This window comes from Stigmatopora nigra, chromosome 9, assembly GCF_051989575.1.
Source record: "Stigmatopora nigra isolate UIUO_SnigA chromosome 9, RoL_Snig_1.1, whole genome shotgun sequence".
Classification (NCBI taxonomy): domain Eukaryota; kingdom Metazoa; phylum Chordata; class Actinopteri; order Syngnathiformes; family Syngnathidae; genus Stigmatopora; species Stigmatopora nigra.
Genome location: NC_135516.1, coordinates 3,092,128 through 3,105,780, shown reverse-complemented (window position 1 = coordinate 3,105,780; position 13,653 = coordinate 3,092,128). Strand labels below are relative to the sequence as shown.

Here is a 13,653-nt window from a genome sequence, read left to right as displayed (position 1 = left end):
CTTAATCCCTGCAGTCATTCAAGCATTAGTGAGAATTATGTTGACAGTGAATTGGATTAACCTCTTTAATGCTTAACACAATCGTAAGATTTTCAGTTTTTTTTCCCACACCTGGTGAAAAAAAATCCCCCGTATTACCAACACAATGCAAAATATTCATGTTGTTTGTTGTTTGTTACACTAAGAAACAGATCAGGACTCTGTAGCAAAATGTTTTGTTTCAGATAACAGGATTAGCGATGACGAAGGAAAAAGTTTAACATGAGTGGAGTAAAGGGTGCATATAGGGTGTTTGGTGGAGGAGATAGTTCAGGTTATGGAGGGCTTTGTTTGTCAGGTAGGGGATATTGAACAGGATTCTTTAAGGGCTTGGAGGCCAGAGGGACATTTGTGTGAAAAAGGGGATCTTAGGCCTGTATGAATGAATCAACATATCCGAGTTGTGTTTCATGTATACAGTTTTTCATTATTATGAATGTTGTTTGTTTGAGCCAAATAATCGCTGGGTTGTTTGCTGTCACTGTAAAACTGTACCAAATTCTTTACACATTATTGTAAAAACATAACTGTCAACTGATATGTTTTTCCCATATTTAATACGTTTTTTTCATCATTTCAAATGGTGTACGCCACATAATAACTTTTTAGGGGATTTTTTTAAGTACACTTTCTTGTAAAACCGATGTCTTTTTACCCATTTTGGCTCTAATCCGGTTCGTCTTGGTCACTGGTATCAGACAAAAACGTAACTGTCGAATGCTAATATTGCCATGCGTTATGCATGATAAGCGCACGCGTCAGAGTCATATTTCTTAATTCCCTTTTGGCATCTTGCAAACGTCTTAGACTTTTGGAGGGAGTAATGAGCTTGCTGGGGACTTTGATGAACTATGTCCTTGACCTTCGCTCCAAATATGAGAACTTCTTGACAGCAACCTTTTTTCATATTTTATGATGGCCAGGCTGACCATTTCTTCTTTTTTAGTAGCTTCATGGGCTTTTTATCTGACTAGTCTATACACAATGGTTTATATATTATGAATATATATTTATATATAAATTATGTTATGTCAAGTCACTGAAAACTGCATACAACATCACAGTTCACTTTCCCTCTCCAAAAAAATTTTTTTTTTTCAAATTGGGTTTTTGTCCGTGACTTGCTCTGAAGTATCTGGGATATATGATTTCAATCGTCTCATTCACATTTCAAAAACTAGCATGAGCCGCTCAAGAAGGTGACTGAAATCTCTTGTGAATACCCATGAATGCACAAAGGCAGTGTGACCTAAATTAAACACACAACCTACACAGAGAGCATAACTTTAATTTGAACCATAAAAATGGACCACGTGAAGCTTTGTATAGTAAGTAGTATTTTTTTAAATTTACATTTGATGGTTGGTCTGACGAAAAAACAATGTCTTATTGCTAGTGATATACAGTATGACTGTGTACATTTATCACCAAAATTATATTAATTCACTATTGACTAGGATCCTTGGGATTTGATAAGTGAGACCATATACACTCATGGTGCACATATGAAACGAATAATAAATGAAGAGTAATGAATTATGAATGCATCACGGTGTCTCAATAGAAAAAAATAGTACCAAGAAGGGCAATAAAACACAATGTTCATGAATTAAACTGAAAAAATAGCCCAGCACAGTGCATTTATGGTCTTATAGCATCCCCTCTGACACAAGCGTCACACTACATTAACCCCTAAAACTCAGTGTCCGCTTATTTTCAATCCAACCAACGCAGCAAAAATGTAAGCATTGTTTTCAATACAACTTGATAGTACATATATGCAGCTCTGCTAAGCGTCGATCCGTCCTGGGGGATATATTCGCAGCAATATCAGTTCTTTAAAAGTAAAGTCTCATGAAAATTATATGAATCTGCCTACGAATTTTGTGTTGTTGAAATCTACAGAAAGAAAGGATATCTCATTTGCATGCAATGTATAATTTTACATTATGAAAAGAAGTGGGGTGCCCCGGTGCTTTAGGGTTTAGTATGTCAGCCTCACAGTTCGGGAGTCGAGCTTTCGATCACAGGGGGTCCTCACACATATAAGCACCCATACATGCCTCAATCTCTTGTCTCCATGTCCCACCACTGTGATTGACAGGCGATCGGTCCAGGGTTTAACTTACCTCGCACCCTTAATCATCTGAGATAGGCTCCAGCATCACAATGACCTTGAACAGGTTAAGCAGTATATATAATGGATAGATGGATGGATGAATTTATCACCTTTGTATAAATCATCCTTCCTATTTTTGTCCCCTAAAAATGCTCTGACTTATCTTCAAAATAACTTTGCCATGTCTTTTGTCAGATATTTCTAAACATTAAACATAATCGGTCTCTCCTGTATTGCCCTTGACTATAAGGATATGGTCAAAATTATCATCTTTTGTAGCATATGGTTCAGTTGCTTTTGTTCCCTTAAAATGTGGAAGCAATATAGTATTCAGACTGATGTCATTCCTTCACAGTTCATTTTATTTGAGTGTAAAATCCATAAAACAAAAATCATAATTCAAATCAACACCAGTTTTCATGTTTTCATATTACATTTTTTTAAGGTTGTTTATTTTTATTGCCTTTTTTTATTGAATGTGAAACTCGGTCGCACATGAGGCTCTATATTCAACAATAAATGTGAAACCTTTAGCCATTGTGTTTGTTGAGCAAAAAAGGTATCATCTTAGTCTGTATCATAAACAACAAAAAGAGAGACAATAGATCAGTTGTCTCCAGGGTGCATTGCAAGAAGGACTAGACAAATCAATTTATCTTAAAACATTTAGATTATTGGCATCTAGTGTTGTGCAAAATGGGGAAAACAATCTTATCACCATATACTTACCACAATAGTGATATTTCAGTTATATGTATTTGTTGGGGGAAAAAAAACATGCCGTTTTTTGCCAACAAAAAGAACTATTGTGCTGCACTGTCTGACATTAAGGTATAGTTGCATGCATTCATTTAGCTAAAAACAAGAAAAATAAACTAGTTTAAATAAGGTACATTAAATAGATGAATATTTTGACAATTCCAGTCACAAAATGAATAGAACGAAAATATTTATAGTTTAGCAATTTGAAGTTTTTATAGCCATATAATTACGTTATATAATAAGACATAAGTTATTATATAAGACATTACAATAATGTATTGCACAAAAGTGACACCTCTATAAAAATACCCAATAATGTTACGCTTTCTCACGTTCCTCTGATCTCCAAAATGCCCTGTGCTGGGATTTTGTACAGATTTATTAATTATATTTGTCTTTAAAAGTTTTTCTTAATTTCTATGATGTTTCCAAGCATCCTTACTTAGAGACACGTTAAAGCCGTGTTAACCACAGCTGATTTGCCAAATTGTGACCACTCGATGCATGAAAACCTTCAAGTTATTACATTTACCTTCCGCCCAACATTTTACATCATAAATGGGTGAAATAAGACAATGAGGTTTTTCATTTTAATGCTGATATATTGTCATATTGTACATCAATCTTGTTATCTAAAAGGAAATAATCAAACATGATGTAGTAGCATTTTACCCAAACCATATTTGAGGGAGACAAGCTCCTCACAGTGGGGATAAGAAGTCAGCTGTGCCAAAACTATGGCATTAGATATCACACGCTGTGCCAAAAAAGCTAACTCACAGCATTTCTTTGAAGAGCCCAGTAAGAAATATTATATATCACTTCTCTACATTCCAATATGTTCCATTTGGTTCTATGATCAAGAATAGAACATAACATCTACTATGATATAATCCGTCTTTGAACCTCTTTTCCAATGATCTTAAAGCCTAGTTGCTGGATGAGCAACATTGTGATCACAACGCTTTCGTAGGCCTGTGCTACATATGTACGTCTCATTGTTCCTAGGCTGCTCGTTAGTCTTTAGTCCTGTATTGCCTTACTGATTTTATCTTCAACCTGCACAAGGGACTAAAGATGCTCCGGCTATAAGCTTACATATTTACATATATATCTTACATATTAACATATATATGTTAACATGAACATATGTTCATTAATATGTAGTGTCACTTTATTACATGAATCATTGTGCATTGACGTTCTACAACTGTATTATTTTCATTACCATTTTCAATTCAGTTATGTTCCATTTTCATTCTAATTTGCATGCACAACCATTCGTACCAACTATTACCCATATTATTCCAAAACGACTTGTAAAAGAATGCCTCGCAATATTCTTAAAGATTTGTTATTCTTATACCTTATGAAGATTTAGGTAAACCAGATTGTTTTATGACCATTGTTTTCTCATTAATTGTGTTCTTGTATGTTTAGAATAGTGAGGCTTATTTACGGTATATGGATGTTCCTGTAGATAAGATTCGACTGTGAGAGGTAGACCAGAAAGACTAAAAGAGTTGGCAAAATCTGTCAACTCAGCTGGGATGTCTTAGTGGTAAATCCATCAATCTCACTTGTCTTCCCAAATGTCTGAAACGATAAGCATCATTGCCAGCTTTGCAATCTGTTGGTTCCATTTCTTCCTGCAGTCAAGGCATGTTGCCGAGCTGTTTGTGTTTTGATGTTGAGACATATTCATTATTTCATACATTGCGGCAATGATCACATTATGAATGGTATTCTATCTTTTGAGGGTTAAATAGAAAACAGACATTTGTTTGGTGCGTTTTTTCCATGTTGAATACATTTCATCTTTACAAAAGCACAATTGCATTGAATACAACCATTAAAAATGAGTTATTTGGCTTCTCAATTATCTTGGTCAGTAAGGTGTTATTTTATTTACAAACTACACTTAATAATAATAGGACTGATTGTACTACGCCCGCTTCATCTCTATCTCTCCCATACTAGGTTAGGACTTTATTTCATCCCGTATTCAGGAAATTTAGTGGTTGGAGTGGAAAGACAGGCACAAGACACACAAGACATTTTAGACCTAGGTAAAAAACTGGAGCCACACACAGGAAGTCCACAATGTGGGGACCTTCTGCAGACTGAGACTGAGGTTACCGCACAGTCCCTCAGTAGTTTGGAGGTTTTAAAGATTCTCTTCCTTGCCTAGATCCTCCTAAGATGCCCTATCACCTAATTAGCAGCAGCGGAGAGGCCAGTGGGTGGCTTCAAAGCACACAAGCAGCCCAGCATACATTGATTAGATTCTGAATTAGAAAATCTACAGCAATATTTTTTTTTCATATACAACAGACAATAGTTCTTGCTTTATTTAAAAGACTGCCAATCCCGAGATTGTTTGCCCATTTTTCTTTTAAAGAAGGTACAGAATCTGCAATCTCGTTCGAATGAGAGCGAGGGGGCTGAGACTACCATTGCAAAAGAATCAGCCTTCTGGCCAGGCAGGTTGACAATATTACAAGGTGCTAAATTCAGCTCTGGCATCATGGCCATATACCTTACTTAATTTATTCGCTGGAAAAAAAATCACTCTTCCCTAAATTCTAAATATAACCTCCATTTCTACTTGTGCTTGCTGGAGGAACAGAGCAAGACAACTCGCTGAGAAACTACCATTCATCACCCAACTTCCGCACCATGTCATACTATTCCGTTTAGATCAGGGTGAGATAAGTTGATAGCTGCTAATTGGGTCTTCATAGCAACTAAAAGTAACGAAAGGCTTCGGGAAAAGCCTTTCCTGCCTGATGGATCAAAATAGGTGATTTTTTTAAAATGTTGTGCTATGAGTTTTAATCGGGTCTTGTAGGAATAAATATATCATCTTAATCTAAACTGTAAAACATAATCCCCAAGATTCTTCCAGGTTCTGACTAATTGCTGTACACAACATTAAATTCACTTCTGAGATTAAAGACTGAGTGCGTCATGAATGCATAGTTTAGTCCTGAGAAATATTCATTTGGATCACACGCTCGAAGCAAAGATCTGATCATTGAGACTATACTTTAGAATTTAGAATCTACATTAAACAAACTGAGAAGGCTGTAGGACAGGGGCCGGGAACCTTTTTTGAGGAAAAGAGCCATAAACAATTCATATTTTCAAACGTTATTGCTAGAGAGCCATACTCAGAATTTAAAAGTAAAAATGTGAGCATTTATCATTAATTTCACCACTTTAAAAGCAAAAATAAGTCTGCATTCTTTTGAGAACATTATTTCACTGTTGCTAATCAATGAGTATCATTGAGAGGATGCATGCAGAAGAGTCTAATGAAGAAAAATATGATTTAAAAAGGCGCTAGAGATAGTTTCGGCGCCACAGTGACACTTTCATTGGTGCATCCGGGACTTAGGTCTCTCACCAGTGGTTCCCTTATTTTACCACACAGGTTCGCGAAGAGCCATATACACCCATCAAAAGAGACACATATGGCTCCCGAGCCATAGGTTCCCTACCCCTGCTATAGGAGGTACATTGTTAGCCTCCTTGAGCATCAAATTAATACACACCTGATTTAAGGTTTGAGAGTGTACTAAGATCAAAAACTTCTATAAGCATTTTAAACACATAGAGCTAATTGCAGTTCTAAAACATTTTGTTAAACCATGCAAACATTTTTTTAGCTGGTTTTCAAAGATTTGGTTGCCTTTTCAAATTTAAGTGCAATATTTACATTTTCTGGTTCCTCACTCAAAGTTTGGCTCAAACAGGCATTTTTTCAAACCACCAACCAAAACTAAATATAAAACAGCTTGTATAATCAGGTCCAAATATAAACAGTATGTTAATAGCCTCATCCGGTAAATGCTTACTTTGCAATGCAATAGCAACATTTCAAACCTATGAATGCTATTATTTTTAATTTCATCAGGGTTTCTAATGTTTATCCTTTAGCTGCTGATCTCAAAATATTTTCTTTACACTGGCCATGAATTAAATGAATCTATTAAATATTAAAAATTAAATACAATTGTTCCCATTATGGCCACTGAAAGCCCTCATTAAATATTTACATCCATAGGCACATATTGCAGTACTAATGAATGCCATGAGATGAGAAAAATACAATTCGGATCATAATTCTTAGTTTATTTTATGATCATAATATGCAACTGGAATAATATACTATACAATAACACCTTGACATACGAGCTTAATGTGTTCCGGGACTGAGCTCGTATGTCAATTTACTTGATCTTAAATGCATTTTTCTCCTAGAACTGAACTAAATACAAATTAATTCATGCCTCTGGAAAAAAAACACCAAAAACAGGATATTACAATCCTATCCAGTGGTTATTATCTTCAATACTAAAATGTGACATTAATCAGTACAGACAGACGACACGGATGAGAGAGACTTGACAGAAGCGCTCCTAACATAACATAAACTTTAAATTCAAATCAAATGAACTTAGATTACTATACACACACTTAAAAATACGTTTTCATCTTACCTTAAACTAAATTTAGACCATAACCGAGGCAAAGATGGCTTGCAAGGCGGAACTTCCTCTTTCCCCCTGCCTCAGAATCGAGTGTTTGTTTTCGTTTCTTCAAATTATCGAATCAGCCACGACTCGCTTTGAAGGATTTTGCTCGTGGTTTGCTTTCAAGTTCATATGGATTCCGCTGGCATTTTTGCATATTATCGACTCGATCACGCCATCTCGCGCTGTTTATCTTTTATCCATATTAAAAGAAGGCTCTCCATCTCGTTATGAATGTTGCTGTGCAGCTTGGAAATTATGGTTGGTCCTTTGCAAGGTTTGATATCCTTCATCCTTCTGCTTAAGGATGGTACATATTGTAGAAGTTCTCCTCTCGTATTGGCAATCATACTCCGTTACGCGTATACCACTGCCATGTTTTTCGATTATTTTGTGCTAGTTTTGATTGGCATCATTCGCTTTTTCTTCTCACTAGCCTTCATTGCAACGGCTTGCTTAGGACATGTTGTTTTCCCCTTTAATTCCGCACTGATTCAAACAAAACGAAATTATGGTGCTCTCAGGCAATTGAAGTTTTGACATAGCGCAGTATCCTGAAGCCAATGCTGCGCAGATTAACCTACATCTACTGTACAATATTCAGTCTGTGTTTTCTAATATCACCCCAAATTGTCTTAAGTCATTTTCAGTTCATATTTTGGCAATTATATAACACATTCAAAATCACATGTCCTGATTCAGGAAAAAGACATGATTCATTTCCATAAAATTATTTTTAAAATTGAAACAGGACTTGGTTGAGGAAGGTGATTAAACAGGATAAAATATCCAAAGAGAATTGAATTAAAACCTCTGCTGATCCAATAGATTCAACATTGTAATTATACCAAATATGCATACAGGAATGTATACCTTATCATGACACAGTAATCTTTCATTTGAAGCTAAACTGATAGAAAGGGGAAATTAATATTTGATGGTAATTTGTGCTACAATATTGTTGCAGTGATGTTGATCATACTCATCAAATATAGTATTTGGAGACATGTTACATTGTTGTAGCAGGTTAACAGACATTTTATCTCAGGCTGTATTGGGTTTCGTATGCAAAGATTGCGCAAGCAAAATCAGCAATGATTTCGGAAACATAACAATGATTTAAAAATTTGATTGGCATTAAGTTTTGTGTGAAACTATCTGGGCTTCTAAAAAAACACATGAAGCAGCTGTGAGTGGGCTCTCAAAATGTTGTCTTGGGCAAAAAAAAAAACACATTTAATTTGATTTTAATTTAATTGCTTTCTTGCATGATGAAGCTTTAATGAATGCTAGCCTGTGAATCAGGAAAAGACATGAAATGAAAAACAATGTTTGCTGCAATGCCAGTATAAAAACTCAGCAATCTAGCCACTAAAGTGAAAGACTAATGAATATTAAAACAGATTGCTGTCAGTTTTGATTACAAGTTGTGTACATTTAACTTGTTGAAGTCATGTGAGGTTGTTTTTCCCCAATTATAAAGATATAACCGAGTTGTATGAAATTCTACTTCATTTCTTACTGGCACATAGAATATAAAATCCCAAACTACCTATTTCTATGTCATTGTCTACAATGAGAATGTCATTCTGTGGCACCTCTCCTTCCAGAATTAATTTGTTCCAGAAGTGGTTTCATAACTTGAATTTTTTTGTAAGTAGTAACATTTTCTGCGTGTTAATCGCATCACATCAGCATTCAAGATGGAGATATCTGAGTATGAAGATTGCATGCGCAGTGCATAAGTACAGTGTGCAGTCGAAAATTACCCTCCACGCTGAAAAAATACCTCTACACACAAAGCGTGGATTGCAAAATGCAAAACGCGGATGACACTTCAGCACAGCTGCCGCCTTGGGTGCGCCGGTCTTCATACATAAGCCAAATACAAAATAATTGATGCTTTGCATTAAAACCTTTTTTTTTACTTAATGCTAAAACAACACAAATATTAACACCACGTAATAGTGTTCGTGTTTAACACGTGATTATGATCAGACGTGATGCTTGAAGTATAGCTAATCCTACTATGTGATCCTTCTTCATTGAAATCATACAAATTAAATAATTTTCACATTCCCCATTGTTCTGTCAATTTCACTTCCTCTACTCAATATGATCCCTGAAGGGTAAATTTAATTTACACAGTTTGCCCTATTTTTCTGTTGCACACCAGATAGATAAATACAAGCAAGCAATGTGTGTGACTCGCCCTGAGCTTTCTGCAGCTTGCTCAAGGGCTTTGTGACAGTAGTCAACACCTTCTCCCCCACCATCACCACAGATGAACATTGCAGTCTTAATTATTACAAAATGACCTGCTAAGCCGATCCATAAACATTTCTTCAATGTTTTAAATTGAAAATTCTTTTAAGCATAAGGCAGTAGATTATGGTGTGGTAATTATCTCATTTCATTTTCTGAACCGCTTTATCCTATATATATATTTATATATATGATTCAAAACTATAAAGTACCCCAAATGTGTACCATTTGATTACTGTTTTATAGAAAAATGAATTGAACAGCATGATGTTAATATCATTTTCCATTCTTTGGGAAAATGATTCGTGTGAGAGGCAATCCTGACAATCGGACTTTAACATGCATTCAAGAAAGCAATCTGAGCAAATTAAGGCACAGATGAAAAAAATTGTTTTTCCATCATAATGCTCCAAAATACTTTGTTATGCTACGTTCATAAGATGATGAAAAAATCACAGTTCATTTGTTCTCTTCATGCCAATATAATAAATGAGAAAGTATTCTATCTACTGTGTGACTTTCACAGTGAAAACATTGTCTACTATGAAAAATTGTTGAGCTAAACTCATTTATTCTTCTTTCAAATGTCACAACAGAAATAGTTCAACCAGTCCAATTATTATTGCCAGTTTTTACAGTCATCTCATTACCGTAGGAATCTAAGGAAAGAAAGTAAAGTTCTTCGTGGCCCCTTTAATACAAATTTTCAGCATGGAGATGATGTTGAGTAGTTTAAGTCACTGCTCAGTAGAATGTTTCTTTGTCCGCATTCGTTTAATCTACCTACAAAATAATTTTCCAAAAACTTAACTGGCCTGAAGTGTTCATGAAAGATTGAGAGAACATCTCAACTCTATTGGACACTTCTACCACTTGTAACCGTGCCTAATGTTATCAGAACTGAAAATGTTATTGATTATATCAGTCACACAAGTATCTACTTCTTTGTAAGCCTTTATTGCAGGTTTTTGTGAATTTTGTGCACAGCTGTGCTTGCAAAACTGGAAGGGGAACATAGGGAAACATTCATTTTATTTAATGTTTGCGCCGTTATGAATGGACACCTGGCAGCTAAGTTGTTGGCATGTGATAGGTTGACAAATAAGTATTTCAAAGTTCACCTTTCAATAACAGAGGCAACTGAGATCATATCCTTTTATTCTTCCAAGAGAGAATTGATGCACACGCGCCTCCAGTCAGATGATTCTGAAGACCCCGGTGTCCCTTTTGCTAATATACTCATAAGATTTAAACAACATGCATAACAGAAGTCTAAACATTATTTAGAGTCTCATAACAATTTCTCTCAGTTCTCAAAACTATTGTAGGTCTCTCGAACCTCCCGAGAGAAAATTGATGTGGACCATCTTGAGAAGCCACATTTCCCAAAACAAATTCACAGTTCCCAAGAGCTTGTTGTTAACCATCTTCAGAGTTTGATGCTTCCCAAAACTATTTACCGTTCTCTTGCTGTGAACCATAGTCTCCAGAAGTCCAGGTGTGAAGGAGGGTTAACTTTAGAGCGAGCATTTCTTTTGCAAGAGATGTATTAAAATGCCTTGTATTAATGTTGCATTTATCATAATTATGAACTTAACATTCCAAAGCATTCATATATGTAAAGTTTAATATCCAAAATAAAGCAAAGCCTTTCTTCATTGCAAGCACTTATATATAATGATTATATTTCAAGCAAATGTATAATAATGATAAACCTAACAGAATGTCAGCCTCACAGTCCTGGGGTCCTGTGTTCAAATCCAGGTCGTCCACCTGTGTGAAGTTTGCATGTTTTCCCCTGGCCTGCGTGGGTTTTCTCTAGGTACTCTGGTGCCCTGCGATTAGCTCGCCACCAATTTAGCGTGCCCCCCGCCTCGTGCTCGATGTCAGCTTGGATAGGCTGTGGCATGCAGTATATTTTAAAATGGTCGAGCCTGGTACTCTATGTTCTGACGCACAGCTCTATGTTAGAAGACGCATTCTGGGTAAATGATAACTCTTTCAATCCTTAAGAATCTTAGGTAAAATTACGCCTGACAGGAGAAACATTTTAAAGCTCTGTTGGAAAATTAACGCAATTAATTGTGCATTGAATCATTTGTAAAATCTTAAGTCTACCATTTAGTTATAATTTGTGAGTAAGTGAATTTATTTTAGGAACCTTTTTAAATTTTATGAATTCACCTACTAAGGCCCAGGCCTCGGTTTACTCTCCCAGTTTTCTTCAGGTAACAGTACACCCTGAACTTGTAACCAATAGTCTGCAATAGCAGAGGAGCCAGGATGCTCAGTACACGTATATAGATGAAACAAACCAGGCAGGGTTGCCTTGAATGACCAGAAATGAAACAACAGCTCACACATACCAAATTAGGTTCAATGGCACTTTGAATGAGAAACGTTTCATTGGACTCTACAATGTTCACATTTTCTGCAAGGCACATGTATTTTTCATGCGCATTCCTCCAACCATCAGTATTATGATGACTTATGGAGGTTCACTGGGTTCAAGTTAAAGATGGTCAGACCTCCTGCTTCTTGATATACCAGTCCTAGCCAATGTTAGGGTAATAACCACTGGTATGATTTATTTTCAAGGCCAAATTATATTCTAATAGAGTGGTTAGGACGTCGACCTCACAGTTCTGAGATTGAGGGTTCCATCACCGGTGGGTTCCAACCGGTTAGCTTTAGTTGGATTTTGATATTCCTTTTTACCTGTACGTATGCTTGTTTGCTTTTCCCTTCTTAGCTCCCTCCTCCCTTCCCTTTTCTTCTCCTTGATCAACTGGGTGTGATTGATAATCAGTTCCTTGTTCTGTCTATTTAAGCCTGTTGTGTTTGTCAGTTCATTGTCAGATCACCTGCTTTGCTTCCTTCATGCCACGCTGCTTTACTCTGCTTTGTTATGCTCCACGTTTCCTCTTTCCATGTTCCAAGTGCCTCGTTACCCTATGTCATTCTATGCCAGGTTTGATTTTGTTATTCTATTCTAAGTTGTTGTTAAGTTTTGTGATACCACTCCTCCCTTAGGAATGGAAGTTTTGTTAGAGCACTCCATCATCGTCCAGTGCCTGCTTCCCTGCATTTGGGTCCATTCTATGTTTCCACGCTCGTTGTTGCCAAAGAAGTAACACAATCTTCCTGTAGAGTTTGCATTTTCTTGTGCCCGAGTGGGTTTTGTACGGAGCATCTAGTTTCGTCTCGCAACCCAAAAACATGCATTGCAGAAATTCTCACCAAGACATGCAGCTCATTTGTCTTTAAAATTCCATATATAAACCACACTGGTTTAATTGGGGAAAAAAAAGAGTGCTTTACTGTCTGAAAATTCTTATAATTTGGATATATGATTCATGGACATTTCAAAATGGAAGAATAAGACAGAAAATATTGAAAAATCTACTGTAATTATGTTAAAACGTATATAGTTTCGGTATGGGTATAAGCATGGATGGTTGTCCGTCTCCTTGTGCTCTGCGATTGGCTGTCCACCAACTCAGGGTGTGTACCAGCTGGTGAGCATGATTGCCTGGGATATGGTCCAGCATCCCCCACGACCTGTGTGAGGATAAATGGTATGACATTCATTCATTCATTTTCTGAGCCGCTTTATCCTCATTTGGGTCCTGGGGTGTGCTGGAGCCTATCCCAGCTGACTGCGGACCAGAGGTGGGGGACACCCAGAATCAGTGGCCAGCCAATCACAGGACTTCAAAAACTGTAATTTTAAGAAGTAAATATGGATGTTTTTTTTAAATGCAAAAAAGGGGGGGGGGGTTACCACCGAGGGGATGTTCCTCATTAAATTTGCCGAACTTTTATTCCATTTATTTATGTGGAAATTGAAATTGTGACAGCAGTCAAACCTGTCACCTAAACCCAAACTATGGAAAGTCATAAAAATGTAGACAGACGGTTGCTAAGAGT

The 13,653-nt window shown here is 36.4% G+C and overlaps 1 protein-coding gene across 8 annotated transcripts in view; it reads left to right on the top strand.

The window, feature by feature from the left end:
* Window positions 1–13,653, top strand: part of astn1 (astrotactin 1) — a 199,055-nt gene that overhangs the window by 113,193 nt on the left and 72,209 nt on the right. The gene's annotated exons all lie outside the window — the stretch shown is intronic.